Source organism: Diabrotica virgifera, chromosome 1 (genome assembly GCF_917563875.1).
Source record: "Diabrotica virgifera virgifera chromosome 1, PGI_DIABVI_V3a".
NCBI classification, from domain to species: Eukaryota; Metazoa; Arthropoda; class Insecta; order Coleoptera; family Chrysomelidae; genus Diabrotica; species Diabrotica virgifera.
Genome location: NC_065443.1, coordinates 51,809,468 through 51,828,016, shown reverse-complemented (window position 1 = coordinate 51,828,016; position 18,549 = coordinate 51,809,468). Strand labels below are relative to the sequence as shown.

The 18,549-nt window shown below is 31.3% G+C and overlaps 1 long non-coding RNA gene across 1 annotated transcript; it reads right to left on the bottom strand.

The window, feature by feature from the left end:
* Positions 1 to 1,432: 1,432 nt before the first annotated feature.
* LOC126888241 (uncharacterized) lies at positions 1,433 to 2,486 on the bottom strand. The gene is made up of 2 exons (XR_007699471.1): positions 2,061 to 2,486; positions 1,433 to 1,784 (listed from the first exon to the last, which is right to left on the bottom strand). It is a non-coding gene; the product is annotated as an uncharacterized LOC126888241 (long non-coding RNA).
* Between the last annotated feature and the right edge of the window lie 16,063 nt (positions 2,487 to 18,549).

Here is an 18,549-nt window from a genome sequence, read left to right as displayed (position 1 = left end):
GCCATTTATAGTAGATGACGGTTAAGTTCACTGCAACTTTTAGACAAAGTGTGTTCAATGAAAACACGTGTAAACCCTTTTGGCACATTTATTTTATCTATAAACTATATTATTAAAACAAATAAAAAACGAAATCGTAATAATTGTTGTCGATTTGATTTTTGGCTTTTTTTTGAATGGGACATGAATACGATTGACAGGGATAACAAGACTCATGAACTGTAGAGAAGAATCGGTCTTGGGTGGGCCGCATATGGAAAACTGAGAGAAACTTTTAAAAGTGAGTTGCCCACGTGCCTAAAGAGAAAGGCATTTGATCAGTGCGTCCTTCCAGTCTTGACATACGGAGCAGAAACACTAGAAACGCATTAAAGAGTCGCGGACGCGACTTGTTGCGAACATAGTCCAGGGCTCATCTGTTTTGAGATGGACGTTGAGAGGTGACTCAAATTTTTTTGCAGAAATTGCTTGAAAATAACTCAAATAATAATATTTGAGTTATCCTCCCTCTCAAAAAGGTCCGGAACATTGTTTAAATAATTAAAATGTCAAAAAATTAAGGAAAAATTCGATTTTTTTCTTCGTTTTTTGATTATAACTTTAAAAGTATTCATTTCCGAGAAAAGATGTACCGACATAAAAGTTGCGTAATTAAATTTGCCACAATATAGAATTAGTTACAAATTTAAAAAATAGTCACCCTTGTTGCAAAATAGCAATAATTTCGAAAAAACCATACAAAAACAAGTATTCGCATTTTACGTTTTTCAACCATTTATGCTACACTTAGGAAATTCATATTTCACCCAGAAAAACTTTATGATACAGTAAAATAATACTGTAAATTTCATTAAGATCGGTTTAATAGATTTTTCAAAATAAATTTTGCAATCCAGCTTTCGCAAAAAAAATTCATTTTTTCAAAATGTTACAGGACTGTAAATAAAGTAGTTAGCAAGTTGAAATTTTTTTTGCATATAGAAGTGTACCGTACTTTCATTTGCAATTTGTAAAATTAAAATAGATTAACTATCACGGCGTCAGGAATTTTTATAAATAAACATTAATTATTGGTGCTACGCGCAGGACAGCGGTGTTTGATTCACACAAGTTGATTTTCACCAAAAGTTCTTCCAATCTTTATCTAATATATTATTTTCTTACTCTATATTTTGTTGTATTTTAATATTTTAATTCCACAAAAATAAAACTAATTTTATTATTGTTTGTGAAATATTGATTAAACAATTGTGTTGTAACGAGTAAGCGATGGACCACCCAGCTAATTGAAATAATATTCGAAAATATTACCTCAACTAACCAAGATAGCCATCGTTACACCCTTAGCTTAGCTCAGTCACTCAGGTGTGTGTTCGTCTTGTCCTAACCTCAGATATGAACTATGAAAATTGGAATGGAAGCAAACAAAACATAGTTTTTAACTAATCATGTTTATTGTTCATAAAGATATAATAAATAAAATGACTTAGTAAATTGCATTAACAAATGTATTCAAATTCTTGCCAAAAACTAACAATTCTGGATTATACTTATGGCTTTTGGTAGCTGATGGTATCTTCTTGATGTCGTATGGTACTGCTGCTGGTTCTGCAACGGGCTCTGGGGTTGTAGGTGTTGTATTCCACCAGGCCTACGGATGTTGGTCGTTGCAGTCTTGGTTATGTGGTTGCAGCCCTGATGACATGGTCCTCGTTGTTGTATCGCCGGCGATTTGAGGGTTGTTGAAACTCCCGGAGGGAGAAAAGTGGTTTCTTTCCAAAAAACTATAAAATAGAGACACATATCAATCATCAAGAAGAAAAACCAACGTGTGCCATCTGCCGTTCTAATCGTCAGAAAGAGTAGCAGATCACAAGAATAAATCAAATGAAATTTAGATGAGAATAGTTAAAATTCTGATTACTAAACGTGCATACATGTAAATTAAAAGATAATTATATTCGAAACTAAAATATCAGAACACATGGTCTGACATTGGAAGTTAGGTTAGAAAAAAAAACATTAGAAAAACTGTTATAATTACAATATATTATTCTTACCCCAAGAGATGATTTGATGAAATAGAAATGATTTATTTTTCGAATTACATGCCTTTTTAAGGATTAATTTTTTCCTTCCAGTGTATGTCAGGGAGTAGGGGGTCAAGTCGATGAAGTGACACTGTCATTGAAAACGACATTTAAAATGACAACCAAGTACTATGAAGTAGCGGCATGTTCCGTATTGAAAATACAGATATTTGGAGAGTATGAATATACGAGGTATGTTCAGTATGATGATTTAAATGAAAGAGATATATTAAATAGAAGATAATAAAAGAGGGTAATAAAAGAGAGCGCCAACCGATTTTTAAAGGGGAAAATGGGTAAACCAATTAGAAGAAGATAATTATTAATGAAATATTAAAGGAAATAAGTTAAAATAATTATTTTAAAATAAAATATCAAAGATGTGACGTTTGTAACGTTACAGTGTATGTATAAAAATAATAAACTTTTATTCTCTAAGTTAAAATATATGAACAAAGAAAGTTTTTGCTAATAAAAGTGTTATTTCAAAGGATAGAGTATGTGTTTTTATTTTGCAATAAACAAATGTATTTACTTATATCGAAATGTAGTAAAAATTAAAATGTATCAATCATTATCAAAGGTCATTGGAATGCCCAATCAGAGCAAACTATCCGCTGTCCTGCGCGCAGCACCAATAATTAATGTTTATTTAAAAGAAATTCTGACGCCGTGGTAGTTAATTGATTTTAATTTTGCAAATTGCAAATGAAAGGTCCAGTACACTTCTATAAGCAAAAAAAAAAATTCAACTTGCTACCTGCTTTATTTTCAGTCCTGTAACATTTTGAAAAAATGAATTTTTTTGCGAAAGCTGGATTGCAAAATTTTTTTTGCAAAATCTATTGAACCGATCTTAATGAAATGTACAGTATTGTTTTACTGTATTATATAGTTTTTCTGGGTTAAATATGAAGGTCCTAAGTGTAGCATAAATGGATGAAAAACGTAAAATGCGAATAATTGCTTTTGTATGGTTTTTTCGAAATTATTGCTATTTTGCAACAAGGGTGACTACTTTTTAAATATTTCACCATTTCTATATTATAGTAAATTTAATTACGCAACTTTTACATAAATACAACTTTTCTCGGAAATGAATACTTTTAAAGTTATAATCAAAAAACGAAGAAAAAAATCGAATTTTTCCTTCATTTTTTGACATTTTGATTATTTAAACAATGTTCCGGACCTTTTTGAGAGGGAGGATAATTCAAATATTATCATTCGAGTTATTTTCAAGCAATTTCTGCAAACAAATTTGAGTCACCTCTCAACGTCCAAATGTACTAATATTTTTACAGATGCGCCCTGGTCTATCAAGACAGTAGACGACTTCGTCCTCATCCCGTCCGCGACTTCCAAATGCGTTCTAGCCTAATAAAATAAAAAAAAGTCAAAATGTAAATTCGTACAGGTTAAAACAAATTTTATATCACAGTTTAGGTGGGTACAAAAGATATTTTCAAGAAAGTATCCAAATCATATAAGGGGATCATTGTTTAAATAATTGAAAAGGGGTCATTTTGGCAAAAAAAAATACTTTTTTAGCTGCTGAGGTAATTCACTTATTAATGAAGGTCTACGGGATTTTTTCCCAAAAGTTGAAGGCTAAATCTTTCACATAAGACTTACTAAATTAAATTTGACCCCCTATTTATTTAAATAATTGTATATAAAACTTTAAAAATAAATTTCCAAAAAATTATTTTTAGCGTTTTAAATAAGCACTATAAAATATCTTATTTTACAGAGTAAGTTGCGCTATGTTACCAGTATTAACCAAAAAAAAAAATGGTAGAAAAATATTTAATATTTTTTGAGATATTGAATTTGTTTATTAAATGTTACTATATTTTCAATTGCAAAAACGCGGTTGTTGCCAAAAAAATATTCACCTGCTTAAGTTCTCATTATTTTTATTTTTATGTATATTTTCGATAAATGTATTGATAAATTCAAATTTCAATTAAACTCCCCCCTAAAAGGGCATTTGAAAATTATTCAAATTTGTTTATAATTTGTTTTTTTAATATCGTCGCGGGGATTAAGTATTTTGAAATGCCGTTTCGATAATTGGGTTCCTGGGAATTTTTTACTAATTAACAAAATTTTTCTGTCGTTTTTTCTTCTTCTTTTTTTTCTTGGAGTTATATTACTACGGGCCCTTGTTAAATTTTATTAAGAATATCGAATCTCTAAGTTGTAGATTGTAGACCTAAAAATATTAAGATTTAACTAAAATCTCTTTAATAAAATGTGGCTACTTACTGAGTTACGGGGTGTTTTATTTAAAAATTTAAAAATTATTGTTACCAAGTACTTTAAAACTATTTGACGTTTCCTTATAATACTTGGCAGAAAGTGTGGCTATTATACACCCTATTAAATTATGATTAATAAACGTTTCTAGCTAGTGCCAGAGGCGTACGACAGGGGATAGTGAATGATTGACCCTTTCCAAATTCTACGCCACTGAGTGAATTACTATTTTAGCGAAATTTTTCGATTCTCCAATACTTTGTATGTAAATAACTTTATAGGTATCAATAAAGTCATCAGTTTGAGATATATTGGAAGTTTGAAATGAATGGATGAATGAATCAAAATAACTATGCCGTTTCATTTTTAACGTCCAATATCTCGAAAACTAATGACTTAATCGTTACCAGTAAAGAGTACATTATTTACATAGAAAGTATTGGAGAATCGAAAAATTTCACTAAAATAGTAATTACCTTAGTGGCGTAGAATTTGGGAAGGGTCAACCATTAACTATCCCCTGTCGTACGCCTCTGGTAGTAGCTAGAAACTTTTATTTATCACAATTTAGCAGACTGTGTAGTACCCACACTTTCTGCCAAGTATGATAAGGATACGTCAAATAGTTTGAAAGTACTTAGTAAAAATAATTTTTAAATTTTTAAATAAAACACCCTGTAACTCAGTAAGTAGCCACATTTTATTTAAGTGATTTTAGACTAATCTTAATATTTTTAGGTTTAGAATCTATAACTTAGAGATTCGAAATTCTTAATCAAACTTAACCCAAAAAGGGCCCGTAGTAATATAGCTCCAAGAAAAAAAAAGAAGAGGAAAAAAAGACAAAAAAATTTGTTAATTGGTGAAAAATTCCCAGGAACCCAATTATCGAAACGGCATATCAAAATATTTAATCCCTGCGACGTTATTAAAAAAACAAATTATAAACAAATTTGAATAATTTTCAAATGCCATTTTAGGGAGAAGTTTAATTGAAATTTGAATTGATCAATACATTTATCGAAAATATACATAAAAATAAAAATAATAAGATTTAACACAGGTGAATATTTCTTTGGCAACAACCGCGTTTTTGCATTTGAAAATAGAGTAACATTTAAAAAACAAATTCAATATCTCAAAAAATATTAACTATTTTTGGACCAATTTTTTTTATTAACCCTTAAACGCCCAACCTTTTTTAGGTTCCATGTACGCCCAAGGGTGGGTAAAAAATGTCCACCTCGAAAAAAGCTAATATATTTATTGAGAGTTGTTGAAAATGGGTTAAACTTAAGAATATTATTCTTAATAAACACAGCATCTTCTAAAATATTAATATAAACAATTCACAAACCTTACAACAAAATTACAATGTACACCAAAATTAACGTAACAGCAAAAGCCAGTAATTCAGATTTGTCGATTTTCTCCACATTCTTTCTTTCAGCCTCCTCATTGGCAGATATTTATGTCGATTATGTAATTATACGTCGATAATTATATGGATTATGTTCCTACCAACAAGAAATTATATAAAAACCTCTAGTAACAACTTTTATCGAGGGTGTACTTTTTATGCCCACCCATATTTAACTCATATTACTTTTATTTTCAAAAATATCAGTAGAACCAAATTACCATTCGATGAAGGGCTGTCTTTTTAACAATAAATAATTTTTTTAATTTTTAATCACGTAATAAATATGTTACAAGGGATTACGCATTAGGTGGACATTTTTTACCCACCTTTGGGCGTTTAAGGGTTAATACTGATAACATAGCGCAACTTTTCCTGTAAAATAAGATATTTTATAGTGCTTATTTAAAACGCTAAAAATATTTTTTTCCAAATTTGTTTTTAAAGTTTTATGTATAATTATTTAAATAAATGGGGGGTCAAATTTAATTTAGTAAGTCTTATGTGAAAGATTTACCCTTCAACTTTGCAGAAAACAATCCTATAGACCTTTATTAGTAATTAAATGACCTCAGCAGTTAAAAAAGTAATTTTTTTGCAAAAATGACCCCTTTTTAATTATTTAAAAAATGATCCCCTTGTATGATTTGGATACTTTCTTGAAAATATATTTTGTACCTACCTAAACTTTGATATAAAATTTGTTTCAACCTGTACGAATTTACATTTTGATTTACATGTAGTGTAATTTTATTTTACTAGACTATTCATGAAGATTAAAAACAACGTAAAGAATGTGCGCTATAATAGTCGAAGTAATGAAGCTTAAAATAGGTCAAAACCTCGCAATTTTTACAGAATGGATCGATTTGCTTGAAAATTTAAAAATAAGTAGTGGATAGGCCAAGGATCAAAATCTATATGATACCGAAAGGCGCTTTTACCATGGGGGTGGTTGCCACCCCACTTAGTGGGTTGAAATTTTTTATTATATTTTGACAACAAAAGTTGGTAAAAACATTCATTTTAAGCAAAAAACGTTCTATGCTTTTTTTTGACAAAATTAATAATTTCCGACTTATTCGCTATCGAAAGTGTTAGTTTTAAATCGAAAAATCAATGTTTTTAATCAGTTTTCTGCTAATAACTCAAAAAGTTTTCGTTTCATCAAAACAACTTTGCTTAACAAAAATGTACCTTTTCAAAAAATAAACAAAACCGTTTTTTTTTTATTTTCTTTAAGACCAATAGTAATCGAGCTATACTTTATTTTATGTTAGCTCTTCTTCGTCAAATGCTAAAAATTGTAGTTTCAAATTCAAAAGACGGAAAAACTATGCATTTTTCGAGAATACTTTTGACTAGCACTGTATAAAGAATAATGTAGAACTTTCATAATACAATCGGTATTGTACATAATACAAACAATAAACGGCATCGCACAAGGATTATGTTATTTAATTAGATTTGTTGATTGAACATTTATTAAAATGTTATTCTATTGAGCTGCTTGCTGACAATCATACTATGTAAAGTAGATTTGCTGGAAATGCCATTGATTTCTTACACATATGGATTTGAGTTAAAGATCCCGGAGTGAATTACAAAAAATCAACAGCCAATTATGTCCCATCGATATAGTAAATGTAATGTTTTTGACCTTGCAATGACAAAATACAGAAGGCATATAATTTTCACTTATTAAATTTAGATTTTCCCGCTCTGTGGTATAGTGGTAAGAGAGCCTGCCGTTGGACACAAGGGATGTGAGTTCCCGCGTACCAAAAAAAGTTGATTAATAGCAAGCTGAAAATTTGTTAATAGCTTAACGGTGTCTAGTCGGACAAACTTTGATGTACGGGAACACTGGAACAGGGGAAGCATTAATTGTGGAACAGTTTAAAAATTTGGAACGTCAGATTACGAAAACGTCCCGTGTATTTTGTCGGACAGAACATTCAATTGATTTGATACTCTTTCATTAAACTGTCATGCAAAAATCAGACTGCTATTACTAACCAACATGATTCCTATCATATGACATGTTCTTCGTGTTCCACTCAATAAAATGCCTAGTTGGTGATAAACACCAGTCTGATTTTAATGAAATGGTAACAAATCAATTGGAAGTTCTGTCCGACAAAATACATGGAACGGTTTCATAGTCTGACGTTCCAAATTTTTAACCTGTTCCACAATTAAAACTTCCCCTGTTCCAGTGTTCCATACATCAAAGTTTGTCCGACTAGACACCGTTAAGCTATTAACAAATTTTCAGCTTGCTATTAATCAACCTTTTTTTGGTACGCGGGATCCAGGTGTGACCTATAAATAATAAATACAGTCGGAAAAATGAAAGAATACCCATGAACGAACATATAAAACACGCTGTATTTTCCTGTCACCGTGTCACACAAAAAATTGGAAAGCGCAAGTACATGTAATAATTATTGTTACATGTACTTGCACTGGACACTTTTCTTTGTGACACGGTGACAGGAAAATACAGCGTGTTTTATATGTCTGTTCATGGGTATTCTTTCATTTTTCCAACTGTACGTGGTATTATAAAAAGATTTTTTTATAAAAGTGTAATTATTTTTATTATTAATTTTCCTGCTCTTTTTTCATTTTATGCCCCGGTTTTGGGCCAGATGATACATCATAGTTGTTAATGTTAATAAGCTTGGGATCAACTGACTATATAAAAAACAGCCATCCCAAAATGCTCCGGTCAAATTTGAGGCTACCTCCCGGACTAATATTAGTTGTTTTGTTTTTATGTCATCAATTATTGCATGTACTCTCATCATTTCTCGCATTTTCTCATTTAGTATCCCATTTCTGTGACTAGTAACATTTTCTCTGTTCTTTGTTTTGGTGGACAAACTTCACTGACATTATGTGATTACACTGTTAAGTATGGTATTGTATATAAGCTATTTGTTCGCTTTAGATATTGTTTGGTCCCACAGAATGCCGTTCATCATAGCTATGGTTTTTCTATCCTGTATGTTTCTGTCTTTTATAGCAGCATCGAGTGTTCTATCTTGAGTTATCTTCATGCCCAGGTACTTGCATTCATCACAGTGTTTAATTTCTACCCCATCGTCTAACAGTCTAACGTAATGGACTGTTTTGTCCCTCCAATACACAGGGCTTCAGTTTTCTTAATGTTGTCTTCGACTTCGACACCCCATTTTTTATATTTTTCTTTAGCTTCCGCGTCATGTAACTCAAGTCGTCATGATCCTGAGAAATCAGAATTTGGTCATCAGCGAAGCATAAAGTGTGTAGTATTGTATTGCTGCTTTACCAATTTTCATTAAAGAAATTGCCGTTATAAGCTCTTCAAAAATAAGATAGTTGTTTTAAAGATTTTAACTAAATTACATGAAGTGTTCCTACAATTTAAGGCCATAAATAGTTTTTGTTTTTCCACCTCTTCTTCTCTCCATAAATTCCTTGTAAAACCATATAAATAAATGATGTAGACGCAAATGTAGTTTGGAAGCAAATAACTACGACACCATTCATTATAGCGCCATAATGAAGCACTTTTTAAACGAAAGGCGAACAAAGAATTTAGAAAATATAAAAGATTTTTGCTCGTTTGTCGTAAATACTAGTGGCGGGAATACATGCTATCAGTAATTCTGATACCGTGATACTGATTAATTTTTTTACAGGTTAGTTGATTTTAAATTATTATTATTATCTACATTATTAAGTGTATATGTTACACCAAATTTTTTCTCTCTCTATCTCAACAAAGTAACCTAAGGTTTTATTTTCCTATTATGAGGCTTATACATGGCTTATAACATGAAAGCCAAAAAATCAAATGAGATGAATATTTATATATCTGTCAAAAAAATAGTCATTTATAATGAAAATTAATAGTCATGTCGGGTATGTTTACTAAACCTGAATATAACCGGATTTGTTTACGATAAAAAGAAAACAATGAAACTACTACAACAGATGACGATTGTTATTTTTAGCCAAGAGACATATCGAAGTACGTTCGAACGTTTATTGTGATACCGGAAGTGCTGGGTAATTAGTTGTTTAGACAGACGAACATATGCTACTAATTCAAACACCAACACAGTTGATGAGGACAAGAAACACTGCATAACTTGTAACCTTACGCAAATAATTAAGAGTTGCTGTATACAGTATACAATACATAAAGTTTGTTTGGATGTTATTACAAAATGGTTGATTACTTATTTAAGTTATTTGTTAAAAATAATACAGAAAATTACCTACATTAGTCATAGATTGAGCTTTATGAAAAGTATATAAATTTAGTTTAAAAGTATATACATAGATTTAGAGCAGGTCGTTCATGTACAGATAACATCTTTTGTCTTAAACAAATTATAGAAAAGAAAGTTGTGACAAATAGAGAGTTACATATGACTTTTGTAGATCTTGAGAAGGAATATGACACAGTCCCGCTAAATAAACTATGGGAAGTCCTGGACACATCAAACATACATCAAACATTGGTTAGTGCTCTCAAAGACTTATATTACGGTTCAAACTCCCAAATGAAATTCGGAAACCTCTTCGGAAATGAAATTTGCAGTTACTAAGGGTCTCAGACAGGGATGTTGTATCTCTCCGACTCTGTTTAAGATTTATATCTCTGCAGCTCTGAAACAATGGAAAAGAAAAGTCAAAGGAATGGGTATGGGTGATTCGCCAAAATAGACGGCAATTTCGAGGTAGAGAAATTTAATTTAAAACATGGTTTAGAATTAGTTCATTTTTAAATATTTTTTATAAAATGAACTATTCAACTTAGTCATGATACCAGCAGAGATCATTTTTAAATATTTTCCGAAAAACGGAAATGTTGTGATTTCGGAGTTGACAAGTGTCCACGGTGTTGACGTAATTCTCTGTTAATTGAAATTTATGATCGTAACAATTAAATAAAAACTGGTATGTAATAAAACTATACAAAACACTTCCATTTTGATATAAAGTACTACAGAAAAACATGAAAAATAGGTAAAATATCAATTGCTTCGGAGTTGATTTAGACCGGTCTTCGTGTTGACAAAACTTTCCAATATGTAGCCCTGTCTTTTCCGTTAAACTTCAAAAATCTAATCTGCTTTTGAACACAATCTTGGCATTTCCTTTCTACACATTCTTCTGTCTTTTCTCCATTTTCTCCATGTCAATATAATTATTTGTTATCCGCTTCCACACATGAGCTCCATGTTTTCACATAATGTGCTTACATAGACAGCACATGTCTCTTTTATCAACATTAGAGAAGGCTACCCAAAAAGCATAGCTGCATAAAAAATTACTTTCTTTCATAAAATCTTTATTTAACGATTTTGGGGGTTTTCGCTTGCATTTTTCAGTCGTACTCCAGTGTATACGAGCCATTTTCTATAAAAAGAAGATATTTACCAAACCGACCGAAACATCTTGACAGCTTACCCAGTAACACTTTTCCTATATCAGACTAAATTTAAGTTGTATTTTTTTAGTTTAAGAATGACCGACCATTCACACACTTTAAACAACCCCGAGGCACGTTCGTCAACTCCGAGGCACGACTGGGCTTCGGAGTTGATTGCTTCGGTGTTGATGATTTCATACATTTTTAATTCTACTTTCTACAAAATATTAAAAATAATTCTGCTTTATTCATCGTGTGTCAAAAAAACTTTATAGCGCATACTTAGAAGAAAAACATATTAAAAAATTAGCAAAATTAAGCTTTTACGAAGGCTTCGGTGTTGACTGTATAAAAACATACGCTTCGCTTAAGACACCTTGAAAAATTTTCTATGGCTTAACGATATTATGTTCGTCCACTTTCTTCCACAATTTGGGTTAGACTGAAGCGTTCCTCTCTTGTCAAGCTGCCTGCCATACAGTATGATGCAGTTTGGCCTAAATTTTCATATATTTTCATGAGGCCTCGGTGTTGATGCACAAAGTTGGTTACAGTTTTTAATAGTAGATTTTTATGGTTTAATTTTAAAAATGAAAATTATTAATTTGACAGTTTTAAATTACATTGGGTTTTTAATTAATTATTGATAAAATAATCTGCACTTTTGTAACTTTTCAGTGTGTAATACTATAAAACAGATCAAAAACCAAGGTGGGTTACAGCCTCGGAGTTGATATTTTGACATTAAAATCGCATAGAATGCTTGTAAAAATACTTTTTTTTTAATTAATGTTAAGTGGCGTACATTCATCTATTGTATAACTTAACTTTGGCAACACAATTTGAAACACAGTATGTAAAGGACTTAAGAAAAAAGCGAGTTACACAATATGCCGCTTATTTTGGCGAACCACCCGTATACAATTGAACGATCAGGATTGCATATATACTTTACAGTTTGCAGATGATCAGGTGGTTCCTAGTGTAAAAGTACGAAATTCATATACTTTTTTTGGGAATTTCTAAAATAAAAAGTGATTTGAACCAATTGTTTTGAAAACGTACATGACCATTTATTATAAAAAGAAGTACATGTAAAACAATTTTATGTGTCAACTACTGACACGGTTAAAATAAAAACATAGCTCCACTGCTGCAGTGATTGGGATTAATAGATTCTGAAACATAAAATTTCAAAGTGATTATTGAAATATAAGTTATTTCCTATACCGTCAACTAGGATTTTTGAAAAATATTAAAATTTGGAAAAATGACGAGGGGTTGACTTTTTTTTTAAATTAGCTAAAACATTTTTAGTTTCAAAAACCGCCAAATTGACATTTTTTATCCGATCAAAAAATAACTTATATTTCAATAATAACTTGACATTTTATGGGTCGCCCATGTTTTCTCAACTGTCATCAATACGACTAACTTCACGCGTAACTTTGATACGAGAATTATAAAAAAAATATGCTTTGAAATCCAGATCCCGTAATTTTTTGAGCCTTATAAAGTGAGTACAAAGACATACATATTTCTTTTTTTGAAATTACAGCCAGAGAACAATAACCACAGAGAAACGACACGCCTTTGATCTTTGGTGGCTAAGCCGCCAACGACACTTAAAGCAACCAGACCGACCATCGAAGTAATAGTCAGTGGGCATATCACACAATATAAATTCGTAAATAAAATTAAGCACTTATGTTGACTTTCAATAAATTAATATAGAATATTGCACCGAGAAAAAAGTTGCGTACAGGGCCGGCTTTTGTTGGCATTCTTTATAATAATGGAATTATTTTTTATTTACAAAAGGTTGCAAATATATCGCACAATGCAAAGTAATGATGAAAATCATATTGATTGGAACCATAAATAAAAATACCTTTTTGTTTATCCTGATTTTGGCATTGAAAGACCAATAATAAAATATACCTATTTATTACGGTAGGTGTGGCTTTCACTGATTGTTTTTGGCTTGGGCTGATACAAGATATAATTTGTTCGTCGAGGTATTTCCTAATAAATTATATTTTTTAATATAGGTTATCGAAAGATAACACAGCCATTGTAACGGCTACAGAAATGTCACAAACTCTGAAAGTTCCAATTCTCTTTGGGTGACAAATGTTCGTTATCGATAACAAGAAACTTTATGTTGAAATCGAATGTCAATATTGTTCTTGTTTTGGAAACCTATCAAAAGTAGAGTTTTCCTTTAAAGTCGAATATCGGAGCAAACGAATAAATACCCAAGAAGTACTGTAAGAGTATATTTCTATAAATATAAATATGTAACAATCTAAAAAATAATCAAAAAAGTATTATATGAATCGTTACAATTACACCGATTTGTAACATTACATACACTATACATTCAGTATCATTGTAAATCCAGGATGTCCACCGGTATAAAATGGCGGATTACATATTTTTTCACAACTACTTCAACATGGGTATCAAATGAAAGGGTTTGACTATTAATAAAGAGTTCATTATAGAAAATCCAAAATGGCCGCCAAAAAATGGTGGGTTACATATTATTTAATTTCACAACTACTTCAATATGGGTATCAAATGAAAGGGCTTGACTACTAATAAAGAGTTCATTATAGAAAATCCAAAATGGCCGCCAAAAAATGGTGGGTTAGATATTTAATTTCACAACTACCTCAATATGGATATCAAATGAAGGGGCTTGATTAGTAGAAAAGAGTTCATTATAGAAAATCCAAAATAGCTGCCAACAGAATAGTGGATTACATATTTTCGTTGGCATACTGTTATACCCCCCTCTACTGTTTTTTTTTATTTTTATTGACTTCTAAAAGGCATTTGATCGTAGTAAATATTTTATATTGATCGAGGTTTTAAGAATCATTGGCAAGATTTTCCCAATTATCGCCCCAATTATGTCTCCAACAATTTTTAGTTTGAATAGTATTTTGATTTTGTTTGCGTCGTGTAAATCAGAAATTGTCGTGTATAGAACTCTTTATATATTTTTATTTCGTAAAAATAGGATATCTTGGAATGCGATGACACCCGGATAACATCTGTTTTGACCTGGTTGGCCCTTCGGAGACTTGCGTCTGTTATGAAAAATACATGCACTGACACCAAATTTATTATTTTTATTTTGAAATAGGTATCCTTTGGTTGGCAGAGCGAAGTTTAGTTTTTTTTATGCATTACGTAGGGGTAATGTATACAAGGAAATGAATCACTTTCTTCATGATTTATTATCAATAATATTTAATCAAGTCAAATTAAGACTATTAGATACCTAATAACTAATATGTAAAAATTACAAAGCAATAACAATTACCTATTATTATTCTTAGGAAATCTAAATAAACTTATTTCTCTTCCTGTCGCAGAGGAACATCCGTGAACCACACACGAGTAACCAGACATTTTAACTATTATAATTATTATATAAATGCTCAAACTTGTTAAGTCAAATATTTACCATACACGCCTACGGACTATCGTAAAACAACCAGAGTGGCAGAATTAGCTGGAATTAGAATGTGTTGGGAACACTTAAAGCAACCAGGTTCGCGCATGCGTCTTCAAAAACGGTACACGTTTTGAGTACGGTCGTGTCATTTCTCTGTGGTTATTGTTCTCTGTTACAGCTTCAATTTACCGTACACTTCTCGTAGACTCTGCCGATAAGGTAGAGTCGTGTTGAGAAAACCTGGCGTGCCCGCATTTTATGTTTCAGGATCTCTATTAGTCCCAATCACTGCAGGAGTGGAGCTATATTTTTATTTTCACGGCGCCAGTAGATGGCGCATAAATCGTGTAATTTTCAATATTTTTTTATGAAAATTGTTTCACGTGTAGGTACTTCTTTTTATAATAAATGCTCATGCAAATTTTCAAATCAATTGGTACAGTACTTTTTATTTTAGAAATTCTCAAAAAAGTATATGAATTTTGTAGTTTTATACTAGGATGGCCCCTTAAGTCGTAAGACAGATTGGTTGCATTAGCCTCAGTTGTGACCTCAGACGAAAAAACGCATTAGGCGGCGGTTACATTGGATTCGAGTTAGTATGAAGCTTTATTCGTACGAAGTCGTACTAATTTAAGTCGTAAGACAAATTGGTTACAACGAAAAAACGCAGTAGATATATCAGAGTTTTCACATTATATGTATGTACTTACTCATTCGTTGGTCACATTCGAGGTCGTTTAAGTATTACGTAAGGGGGGGGGGGGTGTCAACAATCTTCAAAAATTGCGTTACGCAATAGTTAAACGCCCATTACAGTGCGTTACGTAGGGGGGGAGGGGTCAAAAAACGCGTTACGTAATACTTGAACGCTCCCTTCCCTAACACTACTAATTAATAATAATATAATTAAAAAATTACCTGCTACATTCATCTTCACCCCTATTTCCTTCCACAGTTTTTTATTCAAATTTCGTTTGTTGTATTGTTTACTTTTTTGGTCCCATAAAGATTGCCTTTCTTGGACTAGTATTATTAATTTTCAACATCCATATTTTGCAACTATTCAGCCGAGTGAGCCGAGGACCACAAAATTATTAAATACAATCGATTTCTCGTACGAATAGTAGCAGAGAAAACAAATTATGTTGGTCGCATCAGAAAATCGTACGAGTTCGTAGGAATTCGTAAAAAAATGTTTATAAGTAATGTAACCGTGCATAAAGGCGGGTTGACATTACTAGTGAATAACGAACGTGGCTCACGCTTGCGTATTTTGCCCGTGCTATTGTTAGATATTTTATTATCTATTTTCAAACTCAAGCAGTACATTTGTATTTATACATTGCATACAAATACAAATGTACTGCTCGAGTTTGAAAATAGTTAATAAAATATCTAACAATAGCACGGGCAAAATACGTAAGCGTGAGCCACGTTCGTTATTCACTAGTAATGTCAACCCGCCTTATAACATTGTACGCACTTGTTTCATTCTGATGATTTCGTACGTATTCTTACGAATTCGTAAGATCAGTTTTTCGTACGAATTCGCATTCAATGTAACCGCCGCCTAAGGAATAATCTCCAGGACTTGCTTTTTCCATATTGCTGTAAAGCAGTAAAGTGTAGAAAGCTTATGTTAAATATATAAAAATATTTAACAGCAATCACTAACGTAACATAGATTGCTACCATTGTTGATTGCCACCATGTATTAAATCAGTACAATCAATACGTGCTCACATCTATGAACACGTATAGGTAACTGGTGTTGGAAAAAAATCTGTCTCCTCAACAATATTAACTTTTTTTTGGTGGATAATGGGTATCCACTGCATATCAATAACCTTTTTTACTGCATCATTAACTAGATATAAGTTATTATCTGCATAGTGAACATATACTTAATTAGGTTCGATATCTTTTATGAGATTTTGACTCCACCATAAGTACCTTTCATTGTGTTGTGTTAATTAGAGGTAAATTTTGCTCATTTATTGATTTAAAAATAGGTAAAATAACTAGTGCGGAAAGTGATACTTTTACGCACGAGACTGCCGTTGACCCGAACGACGCGATAGCGGAGTTCGGGCAAGCAGTCGAGTGCGGGGAAGACACTTTCCGCATGAGTTAGGAACAATATTTTTTCTAGGGCCGTACGTTTGGAAAAAAGCCACAAAAAAAAAACAGCACACAATACCAAAAGCCACAAAAATACAGTACGTTTGGAAAAAGCACACAAAAAATAGAGTTAGGTATATCAATTTTTATTTAGAAATGAAAATACACAAATTAATTCTTTGACAAGGTTGTCAAAACCAAACTTTCAATATAATCGGTTACCACGACGACGATATTGGTTTCCATGACGACGATTCAAAACCATTGTAATTGTCTATTGATCTGACTTTTAAATATTATGTCAAAATAATTTTATTTCATCGAATTATCAGTTAATTGCACAAGAGCTCTAAAATTATAGAATTTTTCCCGAGTGACACTTTGACAGTTTTAATTTCAAGTGACAAAGTGTCAGGAGGGCAAAAATTCTATATTAATTTTAGAGATCGAGTGCAATTTGTTGCGATTATTTCATGAATAAAACTGTTCAAAACCAAAATTTTATTGTAATTTATTTATGTAAGTACAAATTAGTACAATTAAACACACAGTTGTTATAAATATTTTACGGTTGAAAGTCATCACTTTTATAATTTTTAAAACATTAATTGTCATTAATGTCATTGAATGTATTTTTTCGTAGCAACGAAGGGCATCTGACGTAATATACTTGACGACGGGAAATTATCAAAAATTATCAGTTTAATTTAGATTTCTGTAGCTTTCTATTGGTCAGAATCTCCTATGAATGAAATAATCGCGCTAATTTCATTAAAACATGAACACAATAAGATAAATTTGAAATAAATTAGTAAATAATATCTAAATATTAGTTTATTGCATGTATTATAATATATTATAATGCCATGTTACAAGGTATTTTACTTTGCCGCACGCCGTGCGGGAAAATTTACTTTCACGCAGGAAAGTGCAACTTTCGGAAACTAAATACTTGCGTGAAAGTGGCTATTTAGCACGGTCGTAGAAAAAATTATTTTTTTTTTACATTCTACCTTATCAAAATAGTTATTTTTCTACAACCACTATTCAAAGTGCACTTTTCTGCACGGTTTTATGTTAGCAAACTTGATATTTTCTCACAGTATAAGATATTTGACATTAGTGTGCAGAAAAGTGACGTTTCTGTGCCGAAAAGTGACGTTTCTGTGCCGCAAAGTTCTTTTCTGCACAGTTGACTACCTCATTCTGAGTAACGTTATATTCTGTTTACATCCGTGGACTACCGCATTCTGAGTAACGTTATATTCTGTTTACATCCGTGGTTAAACTTTAGACAAATATATATATAACCTATAAGACAATTATTATATTTAACTATAGCATAGAAACTAAATTATGGATGTTACAACTGTTTTATTTTACAATTTTATTCTTATTAAACATTTTATAATTATCAAATAACCAATAAGGATTTAGCAACCTGTGCAAGAGACGTCGAATGAAGTAGGTTTTGTGTAAATCCGTGACTGCATAAATATAATGTCAATAATGTGTAATAATCGTTTAAATTTAAACAAATTAAGGCAGTATTTTTTTAACTGATTTCTGTGCAATTTATTTAGGTATAAGGAATTTAAATTGATTAGTAGGTATTAATTAAATACAGTTTAAAATTTATCACATAGGTACCTATTATAATTAATCGTCGTTTGGAAATTGTGATTTTTATTTTTAGGAAAAACTGTGCTTGTAGAAAAAGTATAGTGTGAAACACGTGCAGAAAGGTAATTTC